Source organism: Gymnoscopelus braueri, assembly GCF_963280865.1.
Source record: "Gymnoscopelus braueri genome assembly, chromosome: 11".
NCBI lineage: Eukaryota > Metazoa > Chordata > Actinopteri > Myctophiformes > Myctophidae > Gymnoscopelus > Gymnoscopelus braueri.
In genome coordinates, this window is record NC_137613.1 from 33,175,501 (window position 1) to 33,187,746 (window position 12,246).

Sequence of the window (12,246 nt, forward strand, 5' to 3'; positions counted from 1 at the left end):
GATTCCAGGTGGAAGGTATCTCTTGTCCCTTCCATCTGTCTGTGTTATTCCTTCCACCTCATCTCATTCACTCTCTCTCTTTCACTCTCTCTCTCCCTCTTTCTCTCTTTCTCTGTATTGTCAATAAGTCCCAGGTGGTTTTCAGGGGCAGAATCACGGTACAAGGACATTTTGTTTATTTTTAAAGCATGACCATGTTTGGCCATCTTCTAGCCATCTAGAAGAGGGTCTGTCTGTGTGTCTGGACCGGAGCTAATCCCACAAACCGCTGGACCTAACAGAGCCAAATGTCTTGAGCAAACTGTAGTAGGCCACTGTTTATTTATTTAAGTTTGGAAATATTTAACTTAAAATGTATAATGTAAGTCAATGGGGTCTCTGATCCGGCTTTACTGCCTAAATTAGTAACAAAAAAAATCAAAACCATTCCTATATTCTTTCAACTGATGTCAGGTCATGTTTACATTTACCTAAACTTAATTTATGCTGTTAATAATAATAATGATGAGAAGAAGAAACAAGTAGAAGAAAATGTATTTCTAAAGCAGCTTTCATAAGTCCCATTTCACTTAAGACAACACAGCTGAAATCATTAAGTCAAGCACATAATCAACTAGACGCGTCGCAATTCAGGGCAATTGCAAAGTGTGGTTGCGCCGACGCCGGTCGCGGGTCGCGGCCGCCGGGACTCGAGCAATACGCCTGGAGGAATACCGTCGGAGGCTGCGCCAATTACATTGTCACGTCACTCCTGAGATCTCTTGCGTTTCATTTTGAGAGGATTGATCCCCCCCAAAATAATGTTTTTGCATCAAACGGTCACATTTTGCGCATTTGTGGCGCCCCCTATGGATCAAAGTGGAAATGGTTTTGGGGATTTGTTGAGTAAACCACCCTTGACATGTGATTCAAATTTGGGATTGATTGGACGTTTTGTTCGTGATTTTTGGCCTTTTTTGTAAAACGGGCCCCTCCCGCTAACTTAGGAAGCCTTTTACGGACGAACGGTACGGACTATCAAAATTCAGCTTGGAGACGTTTATGGCATGGGTCCAGAGATCATGTGTACCGATTTTTGTGAAATTTGGACAAAATATGTGGGAGGAGGAGCTAAAAGTGTGTTTTGAAGAAAATTCAAAATGGCGGAAAATCTATCCAGACGGAAATGGGTGTGGCGTACATGGGGAGTTGCGTCATGACCCAAGGAATCTAGGGGAAAATAAATTTTGATTTTACGACCTACGGTTCAAGAGTTATAGGCCAAAAGGTAAAGTGGGCTGTTATAGCGCCACCATGTGGCCGACTGGTGTGATTTTTTTTGTAATAATTTTGCAATAATCTATTAACCTCCCCTCCAAGTCATGTAACTGTAGCCCTTATGGTTACCGAGAAAAAAATACTTGAATGGGAGTTTTTGCAATTCCCATTAAAGTGGATGGGGACATTTAATGCACTAATAAATCAATATCAAAAAATCTATCCAGACGCAAATGGGCGTGGCCTATATGGGGAGATGCGTCGTGACCCAAGGAATCCAGGTGAAACGAAATTTTGATTTTACGACCTACAGTTCAAGAGTTATAGGCCAAAACGTAAAGGGGGCTGTTATAGCGCCACCATGTGGCCGATTGGTGTAATTATTTTTTCAATAATTTTGGACTAAATTATGAACCTCCCCTCCAAATCTGGTAACTCTAGCTCTTACGATTTCAGAGAAAAAAATACTTGAATTTGAGTTTTTTCACTTTTTCATTAAAGCGGATGGGGAAATTTAATGCACTAATAAATCAATATCAATTAAACTATTTAACCAATCTCTTAGCAAAATACAAGCGCACGATTCCAGGTCAGGACGGTCATTTTGAGATATGGCACAACATTGGGGGATAAAAACTGTGGGAGGAGTAGCAGCCCGAAGTATTGTTTATCCGGAAGGAGAATAAATTCATCAAGAACTAGACGCGTCGCAATTCAGGGCAATTGCAGAGTGTGGTTGCGCCGACGCTAGTCGCGGGTCGCTGCCGCCGGGACTAGAGGAATACGCTGGGAGGAATACCGTCGGAGGCTGTGCCAATTACATTGTCACGTAACTCCTGAGATCACTTGCGTTTCATTTTGAGAGGATTGATCCCCCCAAAATAAGTTTTTTTGCATCAAACGGTTACATTTTGAGCATTTGTGGCGCCCCCTATGGATCAAAGTGGAAATTCTTTTGGGGATCTGTTGAGTAAACCACCCTTGACATGTGATTCAAATTTGGGATTGACTGGACGTTTCGTTCGTGATTTGTGGCCTTTTTTGTAAAACGGGGCCCTTCCGCTAACTTTGGAAGCCATTTACGGACGAACGGTATGGACTATCAAAATTCTGTTTCGGTTCAGATTATCGCATGGGTCCAGAGATCATGTGTACCGATTTTTGTGAAATTTGGACAAAATATATGGGAGGAGGAGCTAAAAGTGTGTTTTGAAGAAAATGCTAAATGGCGGAAAATCTATCCTGACGCAAATGGGCGTGGCCTATATGGGGAGTTGCGTCGTGACCCAAGGAATCTAGGGGAAAGGAAATTTTGATTTTACGACCTACGGTTCAACAGTTATTGGCCAAAACGTAAAGGGGGCTGTTATAGCGCCACCATGTGGCCGATTGGTGTAATTATTTTTTCAATAATTTTGGACTAAATTATGAACCTCCCCTCCAAATCTGGTAACTCTAGCTCTTACGATTTCAGAGAAAAAAATACTTGAATTTGAGTTTTTTCACTTTTTCATTAAAGCGGATGGGGAAATTTAATGCACTAATAAATCAATATCAATTAAACTATTTAACCAATCTCTTAGCAAAATACAAGCGCACGATTCCAGGTCAGGACGGTCATTTTGAGATATGGCACAACATTGGGGGATAAAAACTGTGGGAGGAGTAGCAGCCCGAAGTATTGTTTATCCGGAAGGAGAATAAATTCATCAAGAACTAGACGGGTCGCAATTCAGGGCAATTGCAAAGTGTGGTTGCGCCGACGCCGGTCGCAGGTTGCCGCCGCCCGGACTTGAGGAATATGCTTGGAGGAATACCATCGGAGGCCGCGTGACGTGCCATTAGAATTTGGTGCTGATTGGATCCTGTGTTCGTGATACATGGCGTTTTGATTTGAAGAAATAGGCCCCTCCCACTAAAATAAATAAGCCCCTCCCACAAATGTAGCGGGCCAATGACATCGTCATGTCACTCCTGAGATCACCTGCTTTTCAATTTGAGAGGAGTGATCCCCCCAAAAATCATGTTTTTGCATCAAACGGTTACGTTTTGCACAGTTGTGGCGCCCCCTATGGGTCAAAGTGGAAATGCTTTTGGGGATTCGTTGAGTAAAGCACCCTCGACATGTTATTCAAATTTGGGATCGATTGGACGTTTCGTTCGTGATTTTTGGCATTTTTGGTAAAACGGGCTCCTCCCACTAACTTTGGAAGCCAATTACGGACGAACGGTAAGGACTATCATAATGCCGTTTGGATAGGTTTATCGCATGAGTCCATAGATCACGTGTACCGATTTGTGTGCGATTTGGAGAAAAAAAAATCGGAAAAGGTGCAAAAAGTGTGTTTTGAAGAAAATTCAAAATGGCGGAAAATCTATCCTGACGCAAATGGGCGTGGCCTATATGGGGAGTTGCGTCATGACCCAAGGAATCCAGGGAAAAAGACATTTTGATTTTACGACCTACGGTTCAAGAGTTATAGGCCAAAACGTAAAGGACGCTGTTATAGCGCCACCATGTGGCCGATTAGTGTAATAATTTTTTCAATAATTTCGGACTAAATCATAAACCTCCCCTCCAAATCTGGTAACTCTAGCTCTTACGGTTTCAGAGAAAAAAATACTTGAATTTGAGTTTTTTCACTTTTACATTAAAGCGGATGGGGAAATTTAATGCACTAATAAATCAATATCAATTAAACTATTTAACCAATCTCTTAGCAAAATACAAGCGCACGATTCCAGGTCAAGACGGTCATTTTGAGATATGGCACAACATTGGGGGATAAAAACTGTGGGAGGAGTAGCAGCCCGAAGTATTGTTTATCCGGAATGAGAATAAATTCATCAAGTACTATAGTCTGGTTGCCCTGTTAGGGCAACCACACTAACTAGACGCGTCGCAATTCAGGGCAATTGCAGAGTGTGGTTGCGCCGACGCTAGTCGCGGGTCGCTGCCGCCGGGACTAGAGGAATACGCTGGGAGGAATACCGTCGGAGGCTGTGCCAATTACATTGTCACGTAACTCCTGAGATCACTTGCGTTTCATTTTGAGAGGATTGATCCCCCCAAAATAAGTTTTTTTGCATCAAACGGTTACATTTTGAGCATTTGTGGCGCCCCCTATGGATCAAAGTGGAAATTCTTTTGGGGATCTGTTGAGTAAACCACCCTTGACATGTGATTCAAATTTGGGATTGACTGGACGTTTCGTTCGTGATTTGTGGCCTTTTTTGTAAAACGGGGCCCTTCCGCTAACTTTGGAAGCCATTTACGGACGAACGGTATGGACTATCAAAATTCTGTTTCGGTTCAGATTATCGCATGGGTCCAGAGATCATGTGTACCGATTTTTGTGAAATTTGGACAAAATATATGGGAGGAGGAGCTAAAAGTGTGTTTTGAAGAAAATGCTAAATGGCGGAAAATCTATCCTGACGCAAATGGGCGTGGCCTATATGGGGAGTTGCGTCGTGACCCAAGGAATCTAGGGGAAAGGAAATTTTGATTTTACGACCTACGGTTCAACAGTTATTGGCCAAAACGTAAAGGGGGCTGTTATAGCGCCACCATGTGGCCGATTGGTGTAATTATTTTTTCAATAATTTTGGACTAAATTATGAACCTCCCCTCCAAATCTGGTAACTCTAGCTCTTACGATTTCAGAGAAAAAAATACTTGAATTTGAGTTTTTTCACTTTTTCATTAAAGCGGATGGGGAAATTTAATGCACTAATAAATCAATATCAATTAAACTATTTAACCAATCTCTTAGCAAAATACAAGCGCACGATTCCAGGTCAGGACGGTCATTTTGAGATATGGCACAACATTGGGGGATAAAAACTGTGGGAGGAGTAGCAGCCCGAAGTATTGTTTATCCGGAAGGAGAATAAATTCATCAAGAACTAGACGCGTCGCAATTCAGGGCAATTGCAGAGTGTGGTTGCGCCGACGCTAGTCGCGGGTCGCTGCCGCCGGGACTAGAGGAATACGCTGGGAGGAATACCGTCGGAGGCTGTGCCAATTACATTGTCACGTAACTCCTGAGATCACTTGCGTTTCATTTTGAGAGGATTGATCCCCCCAAAATAAGTTTTTTTGCATCAAACGGTTACATTTTGAGCATTTGTGGCGCCCCCTATGGATCAAAGTGGAAATTCTTTTGGGGATCTGTTGAGTAAACCACCCTTGACATGTGATTCAAATTTGGGATTGACTGGACGTTTCGTTCGTGATTTGTGGCCTTTTTTGTAAAACGGGGCCCTTCCGCTAACTTTGGAAGCCATTTACGGACGAACGGTATGGACTATCAAAATTCTGTTTCGGTTCAGATTATCGCATGGGTCCAGAGATCATGTGTACCGATTTTTGTGAAATTTGGACAAAATATATGGGAGGAGGAGCTAAAAGTGTGTTTTGAAGAAAATGCTAAATGGCGGAAAATCTATCCTGACGCAAATGGGCGTGGCCTATATGGGGAGTTGCGTCGTGACCCAAGGAATCTAGGGGAAAGGAAATTTTGATTTTACGACCTACGGTTCAACAGTTATTGGCCAAAACGTAAAGGGGGCTGTTATAGCGCCACCATGTGGCCGATTGGTGTAATTATTTTTTCAATAATTTTGGACTAAATTATGAACCTCCCCTCCAAATCTGGTAACTCTAGCTCTTACGATTTCAGAGAAAAAAATACTTGAATTTGAGTTTTTTCACTTTTTCATTAAAGCGGATGGGGAAATTTAATGCACTAATAAATCAATATCAATTAAACTATTTAACCAATCTCTTAGCAAAATACAAGCGCACGATTCCAGGTCAGGACGGTCATTTTGAGATATGGCACAACATTGGGGGATAAAAACTGTGGGAGGAGTAGCAGCCCGAAGTATTGTTTATCCGGAAGGAGAATAAATTCATCAAGAACTAGACGCGTCGCAATTCAGGGCAATTGCAAAGTGTGGTTGCGCCGACGCGAGTCGGAGGCCGCGCGACGTGCCATTCGAATCGGGTGCCGATCGGATCCTGCCTTCGTGATAAGTGCCGTTTTGATTTTAGGAAATAGGCCCCTCCGATTAAATAAATAGGCCCCTCCCACAAATGTAAGGGGCCAATCGTATTGTCACGTCACTCCTGAGATCGCTTTTATTTCATTTTGAGAGGATTGATTCTCCCAAAAATCATGTTTTTGCATCAAACGGTCACGTTTTGTGCATTTGTGGCGCCCCCTATGGATCAAAGTGGAAATGCTGTGATGCTTTTGGGTATTTGTTGAGTAAACCACCCTCAACATGTGATTCAAATTTGGGATTGACCGGACGTCTCGTTCGTGATTTCTGCCATTTTTTAAAAAACGGGCCCCTCCCGCTGACTTTGGAAGCCATTTACGGACGAACGGTATGGACTATCAAAATTCTGTTTCGCTCCAGATTATCGCATGGGTCTAGAGATCATGTGTACCGATTTTTGTGAAATTTGGACAAAATATATGGGAGGAGGAGCTAAAAGTGTGTTTTGAAGAAAATTCAAAATGGCGGAAAATCTATCCTGACGCAAATGGGCGTGGTCTATATGGGGAGTTGCGTCATAACCCAAGGAATCTAGGGAAAAATACATTTTGATTTTACGACCTATGGTTCAAGAGTTATAGGGCAAAACGTAAAGGGGGCTGTTATAGCGCCACCATGTGGCCGATTAGTGTAATTATTTTTTCAATAATTTCGGAACAAATCATGAACCTCCCCATCAAATCTGGTAACTCTAGCTCTTACGGTTTCAGAGCAAAAAATACTTGAATTTAAGTTTTTTCACTTTTCCATTAAAGTGGATGGGGAAATTTAATGTACTAATAAATCAATATAAATTAAACTATTGAACCAATCTCTTAGCAAAATACAAGTGCACGATTCCCGGTGAAGCCGGTCATTTTGACATATGGCACTAAATTGGGAAAAATAAACTGTGGGAGGAGTAGCAGCCCGAAATAAAGTTTATCCAGAATAAAGTTTCTCTATAACAATAGTCTGGTTGCCCATTCGGGCAACCACACTAACTAGACGCGTCGCAATTCAGGGCAATTGCAGAGTGTGGTTGCGCCGACGCTAGTCGCGGGTCGCTGCCGCCGGGACTAGAGGAATACGCTGGGAGGAATACCGTCGGAGGCTGTGCCAATTACATTGTCACGTAACTCCTGAGATCACTTGCGTTTCATTTTGAGAGGATTGATCCCCCCAAAATAAGTTTTTTTGCATCAAACGGTTACATTTTGAGCATTTGTGGCGCCCCCTATGGATCAAAGTGGAAATTCTTTTGGGGATCTGTTGAGTAAACCACCCTTGACATGTGATTCAAATTTGGGATTGACTGGACGTTTCGTTCGTGATTTGTGGCCTTTTTTGTAAAACGGGGCCCTTCCGCTAACTTTGGAAGCCATTTACGGACGAACGGTATGGACTATCAAAATTCTGTTTCGGTTCAGATTATCGCATGGGTCCAGAGATCATGTGTACCGATTTTTGTGAAATTTGGACAAAATATATGGGAGGAGGAGCTAAAAGTGTGTTTTGAAGAAAATGCTAAATGGCGGAAAATCTATCCTGACGCAAATGGGCGTGGCCTATATGGGGAGTTGCGTCGTGACCCAAGGAATCTAGGGGAAAGGAAATTTTGATTTTACGACCTACGGTTCAACAGTTATTGGCCAAAACGTAAAGGGGGCTGTTATAGCGCCACCATGTGGCCGATTGGTGTAATTATTTTTTCAATAATTTTGGACTAAATTATGAACCTCCCCTCCAAATCTGGTAACTCTAGCTCTTACGATTTCAGAGAAAAAAATACTTGAATTTGAGTTTTTTCACTTTTTCATTAAAGCGGATGGGGAAATTTAATGCACTAATAAATCAATATCAATTAAACTATTTAACCAATCTCTTAGCAAAATACAAGCGCACGATTCCAGGTCAGGACGGTCATTTTGAGATATGGCACAACATTGGGGGATAAAAACTGTGGGAGGAGTAGCAGCCCGAAGTATTGTTTATCCGGAAGGAGAATAAACTAGACGCGTCGCAATTATGGGAAATTGCAAAGTGTGGTTGCGCCGTCGCCGGTCGCATGTTGCCGCCGCCCGGACTTGAGGAATATGCTTGAAGGAATACCGTCGGAGGTCGCGTGACGTGCCATTCGAATTTGGTGCTGATTGGATCCTGTGTTCGTGATACATGGCGTTTTGATTTGAAGAAATAGGCCCCTCCCACTAAAATAAATAAGCCCCTCCCACAAATGTAGCGGGCCAATGACATCGTCATGTCACTCCTGAGATCACCTGCTTTTCAATTTGAGAGGAGTGATCCCCCCAAAAATCATGTTTTTGCATCAAACGGTTACGTTTTGCAGAGTTGTGGCGCCCCCTATGGCTCAAAGTGGAAATGCTTTGGGGGATTTGTTGAGTAAACCACACTTGACATGTGATTCAAATTTGGGATTGACTGGACGTTTCGTTCGTGATTTGTGTTTTTTTTTGTAAAACGGGCCCCTCCCGCTAACTTTGGAAGCCATTTACGGACGAACGGTAAGGACTATCAAAATGCCGTTTGGATATCTTTATCGCATGGGTCCATAGATCACGTGTACCGATTTGTGTGAGATTTGGACAAAATTTGAAGGAAAAGGAGCAATAAGTGTGTTTTGAAGAAAATTCAAAATGGCGGAAAATATATCCTGACGCAAATGGGCGTGGCCTATATGGGGAGCTGCGTCATGACCCAAGGAATCTAGGGAAAAAGAAATTTTGATTTTACGACCTACGGTTCAAGAGTTATAGGCCAAAAGGTAAAGTGGGCTGTTATAGCGCCACCATGTGGCCGACTGGTGTGATTTTTTTTTAAATAATTTTGCAATTTTGACAAAATATGTGGGAAAATGAGCTAAAAGTGTGTTTTGAAGAAAATGCAAAATGGCGGAAAATCTATCCTGACGCAAATGGGCGTGGCCTATATGGGGAGATGCGTAGTGACCCAAGGAATCCAGGGAAAAAGACATTTTGATTTTACGACCTACGGTTCAAGAGTTATAGGCCAAAACGTAAAGGGCACTGTTATAGCGCCACCATGTGGCCGATTAGTGTAATTATTTTTTCAATAATTTCGGACTAAATTATGAACCTCCCCTCCAAATCTGGTAACTCTAGCTCTTACGGTTTCTGAGAAAAGTTTTTTCACTTTTCCATTAAAGCGGATGGGGAAATTTAATGCACTAATAAATCAATATCAATTAAACTATTTAACCAATCTCTTAACAAAATACAAGCGCACGATTCCCGGTCAAGACGGTCATTTTGACATATGGCACGAAATTGGGGAATAAAAACTGTGGGAGGAGATGCAGTTTGAAATATTGTTTATTAACATTGTTCAAGAACAATGTTAATACTAGACGGGTCGCAATTCTGGGAAATTGCAAAGTGTGGTTGCGCCGACGCCGGTCGCAGGTCGGCGCCGCCGGGACTTGAGGAATGCGCTTGGAGGAATACCGTCGGAGGCCGCGCGACGTGCCATTCGAATTTGGTGCTGATTGGATCCTGCGTTCGTGATATATGGCGTTTTGATTTTAAGAAATAGGCCCCTCCCACTAAATAAATAGGCCCCTCCCACAAATGTAGCGGGCCAATGACAACGTCCTGTAACTCCTGAGATCACCTGCTTTTCAATTTGAGAGGAGTGATCCCCCCAAAAACCATGTTTTTGCATCAAAGGGTTACGTTTTGCGCAGTTGTGGTGCCCCCTATGGGTCAAAGTGGAAATGCTTTTGGGGATTTGTTAAGTAAACCACCCTCGACATGTGATTCAAATTTGGGATCGATTGGACGTTTCGTTCGTGATTTTTGATATTTTTGGTAAAACGGGCCCCTCCCACTAACTTTGGAAGCCAATTACGGACGAACGGTAAGGACTATCAAAATGCCGTTTGGATATATTTATCGCATGGGTCCATAGATGACCTGCACCGATTTGTGTGAGATTTGGACAAGATTTGTAGGAAAAGGAGTAAAAAGTGTGTTTTGAAGAAAATTCTAAATGGCGGAAAATCTTTCCTGACGCAAATGGGTGGGGCCTATATGGGGAGATGCGTCGTAACCCAAGGAATCCAGGGGAAAAGAGATTTTTATTCTACGACCTACGGTTCAAGAGTTAAAGGCCAAAACGTAAAGGCGGCTGTTATAGCGCCACCATGAGGCCGAATGGTGTAATTATTTGTATAATAATTTTGGACTAAATTATGAACCTCCCCTCCAAATTTGGTAACTCTAGCTCTTACGATTTCTGAGAAAAAAATACTTGAATTTGAGTTTTTTCACTTTTCCATTAAAGCGGATGGGGAAATTTAATGCACTAATAAATCAATATCAATTAAACTATTTAACCAATCTCTTAGCAAAATACAAGCGCACGATTCCCGGTCAAGACGGTCATTTTGACATATGGCACGAAATTGGGGAATAAAAACTGTGGGAGGAGATGCAGTTTGAAATATTGTTTATTAACATTGTTCAAGAACAATGTTAATACTAGACGGGTCGCAATTCTGGGAAATTGCAAAGTGTGGTTGCGCCGACGCCGGTCGCAGGTCGCCGCCGCCGGGACTTGAGGAATATGCTTGGAGGAATACCATCGGAGGCCGCGTGACGTGCCATTGGAATTTGGTGCTGATTGGATCCTGTGTTCGTGATACATGGCGTTTTGATTTGAAGTAATAGGCCCCTCCCACTAAAATAAATAAGCCCCTCCCACAAATGTAGCGGGCCAATGACATCGTCATGTCACTCCTGAGATCACCTGCTTTTCAATTTGAGGGGAGTGATCCCCCCAAAAATCATGTTTTTGTATCAAACGGTTACGTTTTGCACAGTTGTGGCGCCCCCTATGGATCAAAGTGGAAATGCTTTATGGGATTTGTTGAGTAAACCACCCTCGACATGTGATTCAAATTTGGGATCGATTGGACGTTTCGTTCGTGATTTTTGGCATTTTTGGTAAAACGGGCCCCTCCCGCTAACTTTGGAAGCCATTTACGGACGAACGGTATGGACTATCAAAATTCTGTTTCGCTCCAGATTATCGCATGGGTCCAGAGATCATGTGTACCGATTTTTGTGAAATTTGGAGAAAATATGTGGGAGGAGGAGCTAAAAGTGTGTTTTGAAGAAAATTCTAAATGGCGGAAAATCTATCCTGACGCAAATGGGCGTGGCCTATATGGGGAGTTGCGTCATGACCCAAGGAATCCAGGGAAAAAGAGATTTTGATTCTACGACCTACGGTTCAAGAGTTATAGGCCAAAACGTAAAGGGGGCTGTTATAGCGCCACCATGTGGCCGATTAGTATAATTATTTTTTCAATAATTTCGGACTAAATTATGAACCTCCCCTCCAAATCTGGTAACTCTAGCTCTTACGGTTTCTGAGAAAAAAATACTTGAATTTGAGTTTTTGCACTTTTCCATTAAAGCGGATGGGGAAATTTAATGCACTAATAAATCAATATCAATTAAACTATTTAACCAATCTCTTAGCAAAATACAAGCGCACGATTCCCGGTCAAGACGGTCATTTTGACATATGGCACGAAATTGGGGAATAAAAACTGTGGGAGGAGATGCAGTTTGAAATATTGTTTATTAACATTGTTCAAGAACAATGTTAATACTAGACGCGTCGCAATTCAGGGCAATTGCAAAGTGTGGTTGCGCCAACGCAGAGTTCTGGGTTGCGGCCATGGGGGTCCAAGGAATCCATCGTCACATAGTAGTTCACAGTTCAGTCCCCAGTGGAAGAAGAAGATGGTGTTATAGGTCTCAAAATAAATTATTAAAGCAGACTTGCCATTTTTTTTACCTTATTGTTCTGATCTGAGACATTGTGAGGAGAAAATACCCTGTGTATATAGAGTAAATGGCATATCTGCGATTTGCAAACAAGTTGTAAATA

The 12,246-nt window shown here is 42.4% G+C and overlaps 1 protein-coding gene across 1 annotated transcript in view; it reads left to right on the forward strand.

Annotated features, from left to right (window-relative positions):
- The window catches only part of csmd2 (CUB and Sushi multiple domains 2), a gene marked incomplete at both ends in the record, with an annotated part of 387,232 nt that overhangs the window by 9,312 nt on the left and 365,674 nt on the right, over positions 1 to 12,246 (forward strand).